The sequence below is a fragment of the Gadus morhua genome, chromosome 21 (genome assembly GCF_902167405.1).
Source record: "Gadus morhua chromosome 21, gadMor3.0, whole genome shotgun sequence".
Lineage (NCBI taxonomy): Eukaryota > Metazoa > Chordata > Actinopteri > Gadiformes > Gadidae > Gadus > Gadus morhua.
The window spans coordinates 22344408-22358821 of record NC_044068.1 but is presented as its reverse complement, the minus strand read 5'-3'; the positions used below and the strand labels follow the sequence as shown (position 1 = coordinate 22358821).

Sequence of the window (14414 nt, the reverse complement as noted above, 5' to 3'; positions counted from 1 at the left end):
TGCTTTATGCTTTTTCCTGGACAACCAAGAGTCAAAGACAGATTGCTATGACTAGTGGACGACCTTGAGATGCTCTGAAGACTGAGTTTACCGGGTTTTATAATCTACAATGCCCTGCCATTTTTCAATATTAACTTGCCAAAACAATATAATATGATGCATGTATCACATTATCTCCTTAAGAGTTTAGCTTTCCTTTGCCAGAGGTTGTGTTTACAGTGAGCGCGCAATCATCTTGAAAGATTACCAAAGCGTTAATCGCCCAATGTGGGGCTCGAACCCACGACCCTGAGATTAAGAGTCTCATGCTCTACCGACTGAGCAAACCGGGCATTTACAGCAAATTCAATGTTTCAAAATTTTCCACATGTCTTGTGTAGCCCAAACCATAAAAACCTATGACAATCTTTGGCAGCCGCCAGTTCTTCTTTCGCAGAGCAAATATAAAAGTCTGTGAAGTACAACTGAGATGTTATAATTGTTGGTTGAAAAGTTAACCCAATACCCCACCAGGATGGCTCTAAACTTGCAATCCATTGCAATTCTTGCCTGTCTCCAACAGGCTTGAAATTATGTCGAAAACACATTGCAAGAGGTGAAAGAAAGCTCTGCAAGACAGTGGCTAGTTTGCATTATGCTTTTCCCTGCCCTCCCAAGAATGAAAGAAAGATTGCTGTGACTTGTTGACATCTTGTTAAAATTGAAGGAAATTCTATGGTAGATACTTTGCAAGTTTACAACCACTAGCAAAAAACAGTTAATGCAACAACCCGATTTACAGGTACTGCTGGGATTTGAACCCAGGATCTCCTGTTTACTAGACAGGCACTTTAACCAACTAAGCCACAGCACCACGATGGACAAAAAATTAAATACTTCAATACTTGTAATAACCGCTTAAGAAATCAATCATTCATAAGAATTCTTGCCTGTCTCCAACAGGCTTGAACTTATGTCTAAAACACATTTATCTAATGGCAAGAGGTAAAAGAAATCGGTGTAAGCCCCTGGGTACTTTGCTTTATGCTTTTTCCTGGACAACCAAGAGTCAAAGACAGATTTCTATGACTAGTGGACGACCTTGAGATGCTCTGAAGACTGAGTTTACCGGGTTTTATAATCTACAATGCCCTGCCATTTTTCAATATTAACTTGCCAAGACAATATAATCAAGATGCATGTATCACATTATCTCCTTAAGAGTTTAGCTTTTATGATGCTCTGAAGACTGAGTTTACCAGGTTTTATAATCTACAATGCCCTGCCATTTTTCAATATTAACTTGCCAAGACAATATAATCAAGATGCATGTATCACATTATCTCCTTAAGAGTTTAGCTTTCCTTTGCCAGAGGTTATGTTTACAGTGAGCGCGCAATCATCTTGAAAGATTACAAAAGTGTTAATAGCCCGATGTGGGGCTCGAACACACGACCCTGAGAGAGTCTCATCCTCTACCGACTGAGCTAACCGAGCATTTGCAGCAAATTCAATGTTTCAAAATTTTCCACATGTCTTGTGTAGCCCAAACCATAAAAACCTATGACAATCTTTGGCAGCCGCCAGTTCTTCTTTCGCAGAGCAAATATAAAAGTCTGTGAAGTACAACTGAGATGTTATAATTGTTGGTTGAAAAGTTAACCCAATACCCCACCAGGATGGCTCTAAACTTGCAATCCATTGCGATTCTTGCCTGTCTCCAACAGGCTTGAAATTATGTCGAAAACACATGGCAAGAGGTGAAAGAAAGCTCTGCAAGACAGTGGCTACTTTGCATTATGCTTTTCCCTGCCCTCCCAAGAATGAAAGACAGATTGCTGTGACTAGTTGACATCTTGTTCACATTGAAGCAAATTCTATGGTAGATACTTTGCAAGTGTACCACCACTAGCAAAAAATAGTTAATGCAAGAACGCTAAATGCAGGTACTACTGGGATTTGAACCCAGGATCTCCTGTTTACTAGACAGGCACTTTAACCAACTAAGCCACAGAACCACTATGGACTAAAATTGAATGCTTCAATTCTTGTAATAACCGCTTAAGAAATCAATCATTCATAAGAATTCTTGCCTGTCTCCAACAGGCTTGAACTTATGTCTAAAACACATTTATCTAATGGCAAGAGGTAAAAGAAATCGGTGTAAGCCCCTGGGTACTTTGCTTTATGCTTTTTCCTGGACAACCAAGAGTCAAAGACAAATTGCTATGACTAGTGGACGACCTTGAGATGCTCTGAAGACTGAGTTTACCGGGTTTTATAATCTACAATGCCCTGCCATTTTTCAATATTAACTTGCCAAGACAATATAATCAACATGCATGTATCACATTATCTCCTTAAGAGTTTAGCTTTTATGATGCTCTGAAGACTGAGTTTACCAGGTTTTATAATCTACAAAGCCCTGCCATTTTTCAATATTTACTTGCCAAGACAATATTATCAACATGCATGTATCACATTATCTCCCTAAGAGTTTAGCTTTCCTTTGCCAAAGGTTATGTTTACAGTAAGCACGCAATCATCTTGAAAGATTACCACAGTGTTAATAGCCCAATGTGGGGCTCGAACCCACGACCCTGAGATTAAGAGTTGCATGCTCTACCGACTGAGCTGACCGGGCATTTACAGCAATTCAATGTTTCAAATTTATACAGATGTCTCGTGTAGCCCAAACCATAAAAACCTATGACAATCTTTGGCAGCCGCCAGTTTTTCTTTCGCAGAGCAAATATAAAAGTCTGTGAAGTACAACTGAGATGTTATAATTGTTGGTTGAAAAGTTAACCCAATACCCCACCAGGATGAATCTAAACTTGCAATCCATTGCAATTCTTGCCTGTCTCCAACAGGCTTGAAATTATGTCTAAAACACATGGCAAGAGGTGAAAGAAAGCTCTGCAAGTATGGAGTCAGTTTCCTGCCATAATTCAAACCTGAAAAAAAAAGTTTCAAAGGCTTGTATGTCTGGGTTTGAAAACTCAACACCTTGTAATAAAGGTTTTGCAACACTGAAAAAAGAGATTATAACCTGAAAAAAAATAAAAATAAAATTCAAACATCTGTAAACATGATTTTGTGTTCTATTTTATCTTCTTCATCATTTTCACCAACACATTTTCAAAGTTCAAACAATTTCACCAGCGCATTTGCAGAGTTTCAAATCTGGCACTGTTCTAACAGTGTATTTCATTGTTGCCCGGTTTTGAAACCTTGTAAATGGGACTCTGCAAACAGGTGTTCATACATTGAGAAATACGTTTTGAAAGGTTGAATATTTAGTTTTAAAAACTTGTAAAGGTGTACGTTAACGACATTACAACGTATTTTTTCAGAACTGACTTTTCAGCACCGACTTTTCAGAGATTTGACCACACAGGCGCAAGCTTTGAGTCACGTGAATATTGGCAGTGTTCTGACGCCACTCGTTTTGAAACTCCTGACAGTCGAATCTGAAAACGTTCCTGGGGGCGGGACCATTTAGCTCTAAACCTATTGGTTGCTCTCGGCTGACGTACATTCCAATCACATGTGCCGTTCACCGGGCTGTGCGTGATTGACAGTGCTCTGCCGATGACACAAATAACAAGCGACTTTCGCGGTTGATTTTGATTTCCATTTTCTGGAACCATGGCTGTTTCCCAAAGTGAAGGCTGCAGCCTTGCTAGGACGCGTCCTTGCTAGTCGCGTCCTATGGAGATGAGACTCTGGTTCCAGAAAATGGAAATAAAAATCAACCGCGAAATCAACCCGTTGTTATTCGTGTCATCGGCAGAGCACTGTCAATCACGAACAGCCCGGTGAACGGCACATGTGATTGGAATGTACGTCAGCCGAGAGCAACCAATAGGTTTAGAGCTAAATGGTCCCGCCCCCAGGAACGTTTTCAGATTCGACTGTCAGGAGTTTCAAAACGAGTGGCGTCAGAACACTGCCAATATTCACGTGACTCAAAGCTTGCGCTCAAATCTCTGAAAAGTCAGTGCTGAAAAGTCAGTTCTGAAAAAATACCTTGCAATGTCGTAAACGTACACCTTTACAAGTTTTTAAAACTAAATATTCAACCTTTCAAAACGTATTTCTCAATGTATGAACACCTGTTTGCAGAATCCCATTTACAAGGTTTCAAAACCGGGCAACAATGAAATACACCGTTAGAACAGTGCCAGATTTGAAACTCTGCAAATGCGGTGGTGAAATTGTTTGAACTTTGAAAATGTGTTGCTGAAAATGATGAAGATAAAATAGAACACAAAATCATGTTTACAGATGTTTGAATTTTAGTTTTATTTTTTTTCAGGTTATAATCTCTTTTTCAGTGTTGCAAAACCTTTTTTACAAGGTGTTGAGTTTTCAAACCCAGACTTACAAGTCTGTGAAACTTTTTTTTTCAGGTTTGAATTATGGCAGGAAACTGACTCCATATGCAAGACAGTGGCTACTTTGCATTATGCTTTTCCCTGCCCTCCCACGAATGAAAGACAGATTGCTGTGACTAGTTGACATCTTGTTCACATTGAAGCAAATTCTATGGTAGATACTTTGCAAGTTTACCACCACTAGCAAAAAATAGTTAATACAAGAACGCGTAATGCAGGTACTGCTGGGATTTGAACCCAGGATCTCCTGTTTACTAGACAGGCACTTTAACCAACTAAGCCACAGCACCACTATGGACTAAAATTGAATACTTCAATTCTTGTAATAACCGCTTAAGAAAATCAATCATTCATAACAATTCTTGCCTGTCTCCAACAGGCTTGAACTTATGTCTAAAACACATTTATCTAATGGCAAGAGGTAAAAGAAATCGGTGTAAGCCCCTGGGTACTTTGTTTTATGCTTTTTCCTGGACAACCAAGAGTCAAAGACACATTGCTATCACTAGTCACTAGTGGATCACTAAGGTCACTAGTGGATGACCTTGAGATGCTCTGAAGACTGAGTTTACCAGGTTTTATAATCTACAATGCCCTGCCATTTTTCAATATTAACTTGCCAAGACAATATAATCAACATGCATATCACATTATCTCCTTAAGAGTTTAGCTTTCCTTTGCCAGAGACTATGTTTACAGTGAGCACGCAATCATCTTGAAAGATTACCAAAGTGTTAATAGCACAATGTGGGGCTCGAGCATTAATTGGAAGGCTTATGCAATCATCCTGTTGAGATGATCATCAGTGTCTTATCATGTAACTTGTTTTGTGGATGGATACATCAAAACATCATAACAGTACATCAAAGGGTGAATTATCAATTATACACTTCAATAACATTAAGGACTATCTGAATGAATTCACACAATCATTGGCATATCTGAAACATGGATCAACAGGGACAAAGGGATAGACTTTGAACTGAATGGTTATGTTCTCCGGTATGATAACAGAAAAAACAAAGGTTGAGGAGGAAAAGTCATGTGTGGGTGCGTCGTTAAACTTTAGGGTATTGGATTGTATGACAACTGTAGTAGATAATTAACTTTGTGGAATGCACAACAATTGAACGCACAATTGAACGCAGACACACACACGCATGCGCACAGACTGCACATCAAGACAAATGCAGCGCACACTCACCGAGGTAAGCATAACGGCTCCGCCATCAACACACGTGCAGGTTAGAACACACACGCACGCACACACACCACAGCCCCGAGCCCTGTTTCAGGTAGCTGGTTTTGAGGCAACCCCGAGTTTGTTCGCTCTGAGTTAGTGGAAACTCTGGGTTTTCCGTTTCAGGTAGCAGGTTCAGCGCAACCGAGAGTTAGGCCCCGTCCACACGAAGCCGATTTCATGGCGAAACCGCAAAGGTCTTGTACGGTTCGGCCTTCCGTCCACACGAAGCCGGCGAATCCGCTGACCGAAACCGCAAACTTCTGAAACCACCCTAGGAGGTGGTTTCAAATCTACCCGGTTTCGTTTTGGATTCGTGTGGACGCCTGAAACCGACTGAAACCGTAAACCATGACGTCATCGCCCCACCCCTCGACCCTAGTCTAGCCAATGACTGTTAAGCCCGCGGAGTCTCACCCTTTATGCGCATGCTCGCCTCTTCTTACTATTTATTTTTGTAGCAGAAGCGGCGCCCCTTATGGGCCTGGAATGTGTACTACAGCGATTCTACAGATCTACCCGGTTTCGCTTGACTCCTTCTTTACGGAGATACTCCGAAACCGGATAGATCAAAACCGTAACGGTTTCGGCTTCGTGTGGACGGGGCCTCAGTTGCTGCGGCAACATACGCCACAGACCTAACCTGCTCGGGAGGTGGTTAGACCTACTCTGAGTTTGTTGTCTATAACCCTGCGTTCACACCAAAAGATGCATTTGCTGCCCGAACGCGTTGACGCCTGAGTTTTGCGGCGCGTCAAATCAAGTTTTGAGGCGCGTCAAAGTTTTGCGGCGCATCAAAAGTTGAAATATTTCAACTCGAGCAGCATTTGACGCGCCGCAAAATACGTGAACGCGCCCTTCGCCCGTGCCCGGCAGCGGGCACGGGCATGCCGCGCCGCAAATCAGATTTTGACGCGCCGCAAATCAAGTTTTGCTGCCCGTTTTCTCGGCAGCAAATGCTGCGGCAGCAAAGCAGCAACGCGTCTCTACATTCACTTTGAATGGGATCACGACGCGCGTCAACTTTTTGCATCTTTTGGTGTGAACGCAGGGTGGCTGAAGGCAGCTCTCCGACAGAAGGAAGTGTTAGAAATGGCATGTCCTTTTCTACGAGAGCCTGTGGACGTAGAGGCTGCGATCCTCAGAAGGAATCTCTGTGAGGAACGATTATTAAGACCCCGGTTGGATATACTTTATTTTCCTGATAATTTTCTTCACGAGCGCTATCGTTTTTCAGCGCAATCTATCATTTATTTAGACCACCTTCTCAGCCCCCATGTTAACTGTCAAACGCACCGGGGGCATGCTTTAAGTTTATTTTATTTTTTTTTATCGCAATTAACGCATGTGCAGAATGATCCGCCCCGTGCATCCCACCCGCTCTGTACTACAGTAACTTCAACGTTGTGGCTTTCCCATGATCAGAGTAGCTGACTAACCACGGACCTATAACTGCTGCAAGTCAAGAAACTCATTTTAAGAATGCAAGGCAGAAAAGACCCTGGTACTGCTTTTAACCAGATGCTGTTCTTCTCTACATGCACATGCTCAGCATAATCATCTGCATTGTTCACTGAAGTAAAACCCTTTGAGTAAACTGCTCAACAAAATAACTTGTCCCACCACAGCCCGTGTTCTAATAAAGACAAACTACTTATTATGAGGATTTTTTTATTTCCTGAAAGCACAAAAAAAAAAGTGATTTATATTGGGTATGTTTTTAGAGCAGGGAACAGTAGCCTATCCCAGTTTGCACCTCACCCACCTATAACTTATGTTCCAAAATTTGGATCTCCAAAGCATCCTTTTGCATCTTTTGAATTGTTACAATTGCATGGAGGTTGGTGAGGGCATCTGGTTCAAGTAGGGCGATGACGCCGTAACTGGAAGAAGATGATTAGACAGTGCAATTATTACTTGAGCCAGAATATTACTTTAGCCCATCTAATATTACTTGAGCCCATCTAATTTGCAATGCGCTGGGTTGCGTGTACATATTTAATTATTTTGAATAACCAACCTCTTATACTGTAAAGGCACTTCTATCCTGGGGGGTGGGGGGGATCAGAGGAGCTCCCCCCAGGGATGCCCTCAGCCACAGGACGCATACTCTGTTGGCTGAGGGCCATCTCCTCAGCCTCTGTGAGGGCTGCAGGTGGTGGACCCCCTCCAGTCTGCCGGGCCTCTGCATTTTTTCGATTTGCTAACATGGAGGAAAATGTTACCCTAATATTCAGTAAGCGCTATTTTGAAGACACATATATATTTATAATGCATTTTGCCTAGGTGTAGCCTTCTAATATATCTAAATCCTATTAAATATTGGCAGTGTTGGGGTGGCTGGGAAATGTAGGCCTCCTACTTACATTTACTGCTTAAATATAGTATACAAATATATAATGCATGTTGAACATAGCTGTTAAATTAGGTACAGCAGGCAAAAGACCACAATTGATTTGATTTCAATTAAACATTAGTTTACCTGTTTAAACTATATTTTTGTACTTCATTTGCTGCCAAGTCCTCGTGGGGCAACTCGGGGTTGCGTAAATTGACACACACACACACACACACACACACACACACACACACACACACACACACACACACACACACACACACACACACACACACACACACACACACACACACACACACACACACACACAATTTACATATTGAATAAGTGGAAGATATTCAACTTTCCTCTTATTTTATTTTATTTTACTAATTTATTTGACTCACGCATTGACTTGTTCAGCTATTTCCTGCCAAGCTCTCTCTCGCGCTCTCGCTGCCGCGGCGGTATTGCTTTTTTTTGTTAAAATGGGTAACTGCTCGGCATATACGTTCATTAGAATTTCCAATTCCGTGGGGGAAAAGTAGGTGGATCTACGCTTTTGGTCCATGTTTGATCATGTTATCAGAGATCCATTGATGATGGCTCTTCATAGTCAACAGGCACGCCCTCAACCCAGAGTGAACATACTAAGAGTTGATTAACCCAACGCTGATCACCTGTTCTGAAACTGAAAACCCAGAGTTGCTTTTCAACCCTGAACTCTGAGTCAACCAACTCAGAGCGCAGGATTAAACTCAGAGTATGTTAAACCAGCTACCTGAAACAGGCCTCAGGTAAGACGTTATGTTTGAAAACATAACGGCTCCGCCATCAACACACACGTGCACAGATAACAACACACACGCACACAACGCAGCGACACACTCGCCCAGGTAAGACGTCATGTTTTTAAACATAACGGCTCCGCCGTCGACAAACTCTCCCAGGTAAGACTTTCTGTCTATAGACTGAAGAAATTGCGATAAAAAAGAAGGGAAGAGACAATTTCTCACGCGACAAGCAAAGGCAGGTCGTTCATTTTGTCTTTTAAAAACCGTTAAATTCAAACATCGCGCCAACCGGCATATTGAGGGCATTCAAGGAAGGTGACAGAGACGAGCTGAAGCGCATACAGGTGGAACTCAAGGTCCAACTGAGAGAGGCGAAGGAGGAATACAGAAGGAAGGTAGAACAGAAGCTGCAGCATAACAACATGAGGGAGGTCTGGGATGGCATGAAAACCATCACAGGCTGCAAGAAGAAGGGCAGCATCACAGGAGAGGGGGATGCTGGAAGAGCAAACCAGCTAAACCTGTTTTTTAACAGGTTTGACACTCCAGCTCCCACAACCAGCGATGGTCCACTTCACACCCACACCATGTCCATCACCTCCCCCAATTCCACCACCTCAGACTGCAGACCACCCCCACCCCCACCCTCCACACCCATGGACAGTTCAACCCCCCTCCACACCACCATCACCAAAGATCAGGTGAGCAGAGAGCTGAGGAGGCTTCATCCAAGGAAAGCAGCAGGCCCGGACAGAGTGTGTCCAAGGATGCTTAAAGCCTGTTCTGCTGAACTGGGGGAGCCACTCCAGCATCTCTTCAACCTGAGCCTGCAGCTGGGGAGGGTCCCAGTGCTCTGGAAGACTTCATGTCTCATCCCGGTTCCTAAGAAAAAACACCCCAGGGAGCCGGGTGACTTCAGACCAGTAGCACTAACATCACACATTATGAAGACATTTGAACGGCTGTTGCTCCATGTCCTCAGACCCCAGGTCCACCACGCACTAGATCCACTGCAGTTTGGATACCAGGAGAAGGTGGGCGTGGAGGATGCCATCCTCTATCTGCTCCATAGGGCCCACTCTCATCTGGACAGGGAGAGCGGCGCTGTGAGGATCGCGTTTTTTGATTTCTCCAGCGCCTTCAACACCATCCGGCCCCTCCTGCTGAGAGACAAGCTGACAGAGATGAGAGTGGACCCACTCCTGGTTACATGGATTACGGACTACCTCACAGAGAGACAACAATACGTTAGACTGAAGGGCTCCACGTCAGACACTGTGGTCAGCAGCACCGGAGCACCACAAGGCACCGTGCTCTCTCCCGTCCTCTTCACCTTGTATACATCCGACTTCCAGCATAACTCTGGGCTCTGCCATGTGCAGAAATACTCAGACGACACTGCGATAGTTGGCTGTATCAAGGATGGAAGGGAGGGGGAGTACAGGAGCCTGGTCGAGGACTTCGTGAGGTGGTGCAGGTCCAACCATCTGCAGCTGAACTCCTCCAAGACCAAGGAGATGGTGGTGGACTTCAGAAGGAAGAAACCACATCTCCTACCCGTGTCCATCGAGGGGGTCGATGTGGAGGTGGTCAGGACCTATAAATATCTGGGACTGCAGCTGGACGACAAGCTGGACTGGACAGCAAATATGGAAGCTTTATACAGGAAAGGGCAGAGCCGTCTGTACTTCCTAAGAAGGCTGGGGTCTTTCAACATCTGCAAAAAACTACTGCAGATGTTTTACCAGTCTGTGGTGGGCAGCGTGCTCTTTTATGCTGTGGTTTGCTGGGGAGGTAGCAGCAGGAGGAGAGACGCTGGTCGAATGGACAGACTGGTGAGGAGTGCTGGCTCAGTAGTGGGAACAGAGCTGGACTCTCTGGTGACAGTGGCAGAGAGAAGGACCCTTGACAAACTGCTGTCCATCCTGGACAACACCCACCACCCTCTGCATGACACCTTCACCAGGCAGAGGAGTGTTTTCAGTGGCCGACTGCTGTCCCAGTCCAGCTCCACTAATAGACTAAAAAACTCTTTCGTCCCCCTGGCCATCAGACTGTACAACAGCTCCCAGTAAAGGCAGGGAGGACAATAGATAACAACAATGGACATTTTATTTATTTATATTTATTTATATCTGTATTTTTGCACATCCATCTGCACTGTTTTTATGTGTGTTTTCGGCTGCTACTGGATACTTGAATTTCCCCCGGGATTAATAAAGTATCTATCTATCTATCTATCTATATCAACACACAAGTCACGTCCCCCGAAACGTTAACGGGCCACGGGGAATTTTCCCAACTCTCCCGATTACCACTCGTTGTGCGTGCGTGCGTGCCTGTGTGTGTGTGCAGGCGTTATTCAATTGCCTCTCGGCTGTTTGTACCCGCGATCTCGTCCTTTCGGCCATCACCCAACCCTCATGACCATAGGTGAGGATGGGAACGAAGATCGACCGGTAGATCGAGAGCTTTGCCTTGAGACTCAGCTCTCTTTTCGTAACAACGGTGCGGTAAAGCGAACGCAATACCGCCCCCGCTGCTCCGATTCTCCGATTCTCACGACTGCGGTCAAGTGAGCCGCTATTCGTTCATCCGCGGTTAAGCCAGCCGTCACACAAAATCTTCGTGCCCCTTTACTCTAAACATCCTTTGGTTGGTATCTCGCAACATTTTCAAAATAAAACCCTTCACCTACGTGCGTAGATATATAGAACACTAGCTGTCTTACACTGCGGTCAAGCCAGCCGACTCATCAAGATCGGCGGTCAAGCCAGCCGACTCAGTTTTTTGCCGTACCTGTATATACTAGCCATTACGGTAATAGCGTCTCAGAACTAGTTTCAAATAAAAGCATTCGTCGGGTACATACAAAAAGACAGTCAATAAAAGCAAATACTATCAAAGGAAGTGTACGGCCGTTGTGGTATTTACTTTCAAAATAAAAGCCCACCAAACATTCCAATATGAGACATATTACATATAATTTTGGATACGATTTAAAAGAAAATGCCCTGTTATTCAAGGCTCATTTCACTGCAGGGCGACAGTTCAAGACCCCACAGGGTCACCCAAGAAGTTTCAGGACATTCTGATGCGTAGTTTCAAAATAAAAGCCCACCAAATATGAGGCATATTACATATGATTTTGGATTCGATTTAAAAGAAAATGCCCTGTTATTCCAGGCTCATTTCACTTCAGGGTTATAGGTCACGACCCCATGGGGTCACGCAAAAGGTTTCAGAACATTCTGATGTGGACTTTCAAAATAAAAGCCAACCAAAGTTTCCAATATGAGACATATTACATATGATTTTGGATTCAATTTAAAAGAAAATGCCCTGTTATTTCAGGCTCATTTCACTTCAGGGTTATAGTCACGACCCCATGGGGTCACGCAAAAGGTTTCAGAACATTCTGATGTGGAGTTTCAAAGTAAAAGCCAACCAAAATCTCCAATATGAGACATATTACATATGATTTTGGATTCAATTTAAAAGAAAATGCCCTGTTATTTCAGGCTCATTTCACTTCAGGGTTATAGTTCACGACCCGAAGGGGTCACGCAAAAGGTTTCAGAACATTCTGATGTGGAGTTTCAAAATAAAAGCCAACCAAAGTTTCCAATATGAGACATATTACATATGATTTTGGATTCAATTTAAAAGAAAATGCCCTGTTTTTTTCAGGCTCATTTCACTTCAGGGTTATAGTTCACGACCCCATGGGGTCACACAAGAAGTTTCAGAACATTCTGATGTGGAGTTTCAAAGTAAAAGCCAACCAAAATCTCCAATATGAGACATATTACATATGATTTTGGATTCAATTTAAAAGGAAATGCCCTGTTATTTCAGGCTCATTTCACTTCAGGGTTATAGTTCACGACCCCATGGGGTCACGCAAAAGGTTTCAGAACATTCTGATGTGGAGTTTCAAAATAAAAGCCAACCAAAGTTTCCAATATGAGACATATTACATATGATTTTGGATTCAATTTAAAAGAAAATGCCCTGTTATTTCAGGCTCATTTCACTTCAGGGTTATAGTTCAAGACCCCATGGGGTCACGCAAAAAGTTTCAGAACATTCTGATGTGGAGTTTCAAAATAAAAGCCAACCAAACATTCCAATATGAGATATATAAGATGATTTTGGATTCGATTTAAAAGAAAATGCCCTGTTATTCCCGACTCATTCCACTTGAGGGTCATGGTTCACAACCCCATAGTGTCACCCAAGAAGTTTCAGGATTTTCTGATGTTTAGTTTCAAATTAAAAGCCCACTAGATTGTGAAATATGAGACATATTAGACATGATTTTGGATTAAATTTAAAAGGAAACGCCCTGTTATTCCACACTCATTCCACTTCAGGGTCATAGTTCACGACCCCATAGTGTCACCCGAGAAGTTTCAGGACATTCTGATCCTGATTCAGGACATTCCCGTCTCCATGTAAATATTTCTGATGTACAACATTGTCTATGGATTTAGAATAGTTATTCCTGTTTGATTTCCCATTTTTGCTTTTGGCCCTATTCCTCCAGCACGTGGGCTTCATTGCTGTTCACTTAAATATTTTAATGCTTTTCTCTTTGTAGGATCACAGTGGAATAAGAATGTGGTCTTGCAAGTATAGGAATCATAATTTTGATGAGTAAGAAAAGGTTTGAGTAGAATTGCTTGTCAATGAAATGAAAAAATGACATACTTGAATGAATAAATGATGAAGATGAAGATTGTAAAAGCCGACAGGGCTAAAAGTTAGGATCAACGTCCAGATTGTGTAGGGGGGGTAATATTAACTAAGTAGACAATCAGATGGACAGTGGCTATACAGTATAGCTAGTCTAGCTTTCCAACCCATTTTTGTGTAGCCCACCTTCGTGAAATGTGTGGGACAAAATGTGTGATAAACAGGTAAAGGCCCTGCCACACTTACCTGACACCTGGAATGGGGTAATCTTGGAATTACTGTTGAATTAGGCTATGTGTTCACCCGGCTATGAAATGAGACTTGATAAATCATATTCCATAAGCACTGACCTAGATTACATCTGACACTTTTAAAGGTTTCCCAAAGGCAAAGATGTGAGGAAGAAGTGGGAAGTGGCTTTGAGGAGAGAAGGATTCACTGCAAGTGATTGTTCAATTGTCTGCAGTCAACATTTTAAGCAGGCTGATTTTGACAGGACAGGTCAGATTGTCAGACTACGTGATGGTGTTATTCCATCCCTCTTCAGCTTCCCGGTTCACCTCCAAAAAGTAGGTGTATCATCAAGGCTATTAGCATTCATAAATGTAAATATTCTATTGTCAAACAAAGTTATCCTTTTATATATTGTATTATGTATCATGCATTATGTCTCATCATTTCTGTTGGTAAAGGGCAGGGCTACATCTACCTCCAGAAGAGCTGAAGAAAGCCTGTCCGTGGCCTCTAAGGATTCCCCAGAAATGACAACCTCACACCCACAACCTCAGCCTAATGATGTGAGTATTTCTACTTTAAACATCATATCATAATGTTCCTGGACATATTAAAATCTCACTTGTTTTGCTGCCACTCATATTAAACACACTCACAAAAAACTGGCTTTGATAGCTGATGACTATAAGAAAGAATGTGGATGTGGGCCATAAACTAGTGGTGTCAAAGTG

At 42.9% G+C, this 14414-nt stretch overlaps 5 non-coding genes across 5 annotated transcripts; 1 reads left to right on the top strand and 4 right to left on the bottom strand.

Annotated features, from left to right (window-relative positions):
- Positions 1-259: 259 nt before the first annotated feature.
- trnak-cuu (transfer RNA lysine (anticodon CUU)) lies at positions 260-332 on the bottom strand. The gene has a single exon. It is a non-coding gene; the product is annotated as a tRNA-Lys (tRNA).
- Positions 333-424: 92 nt separating this feature from the next.
- LOC115534938 (U4 spliceosomal RNA) lies at positions 425-563 on the top strand. The gene has a single exon (XR_003974396.1). It is a non-coding gene; the product is annotated as a U4 spliceosomal RNA (small nuclear RNA).
- Positions 564-779: 216 nt separating this feature from the next.
- Positions 780-853, bottom strand: trnat-agu (transfer RNA threonine (anticodon AGU)). The gene has a single exon. It is a non-coding gene; the product is annotated as a tRNA-Thr (tRNA).
- Positions 854-1923: 1070 nt separating this feature from the next.
- trnat-agu (transfer RNA threonine (anticodon AGU)) lies at positions 1924-1997 on the bottom strand. The gene has a single exon. It is a non-coding gene; the product is annotated as a tRNA-Thr (tRNA).
- Positions 1998-4595: 2598 nt separating this feature from the next.
- On the bottom strand, positions 4596-4669 carry trnat-agu (transfer RNA threonine (anticodon AGU)). The gene has a single exon. It is a non-coding gene; the product is annotated as a tRNA-Thr (tRNA).
- Between the last annotated feature and the right edge of the window lie 9745 nt (positions 4670-14414).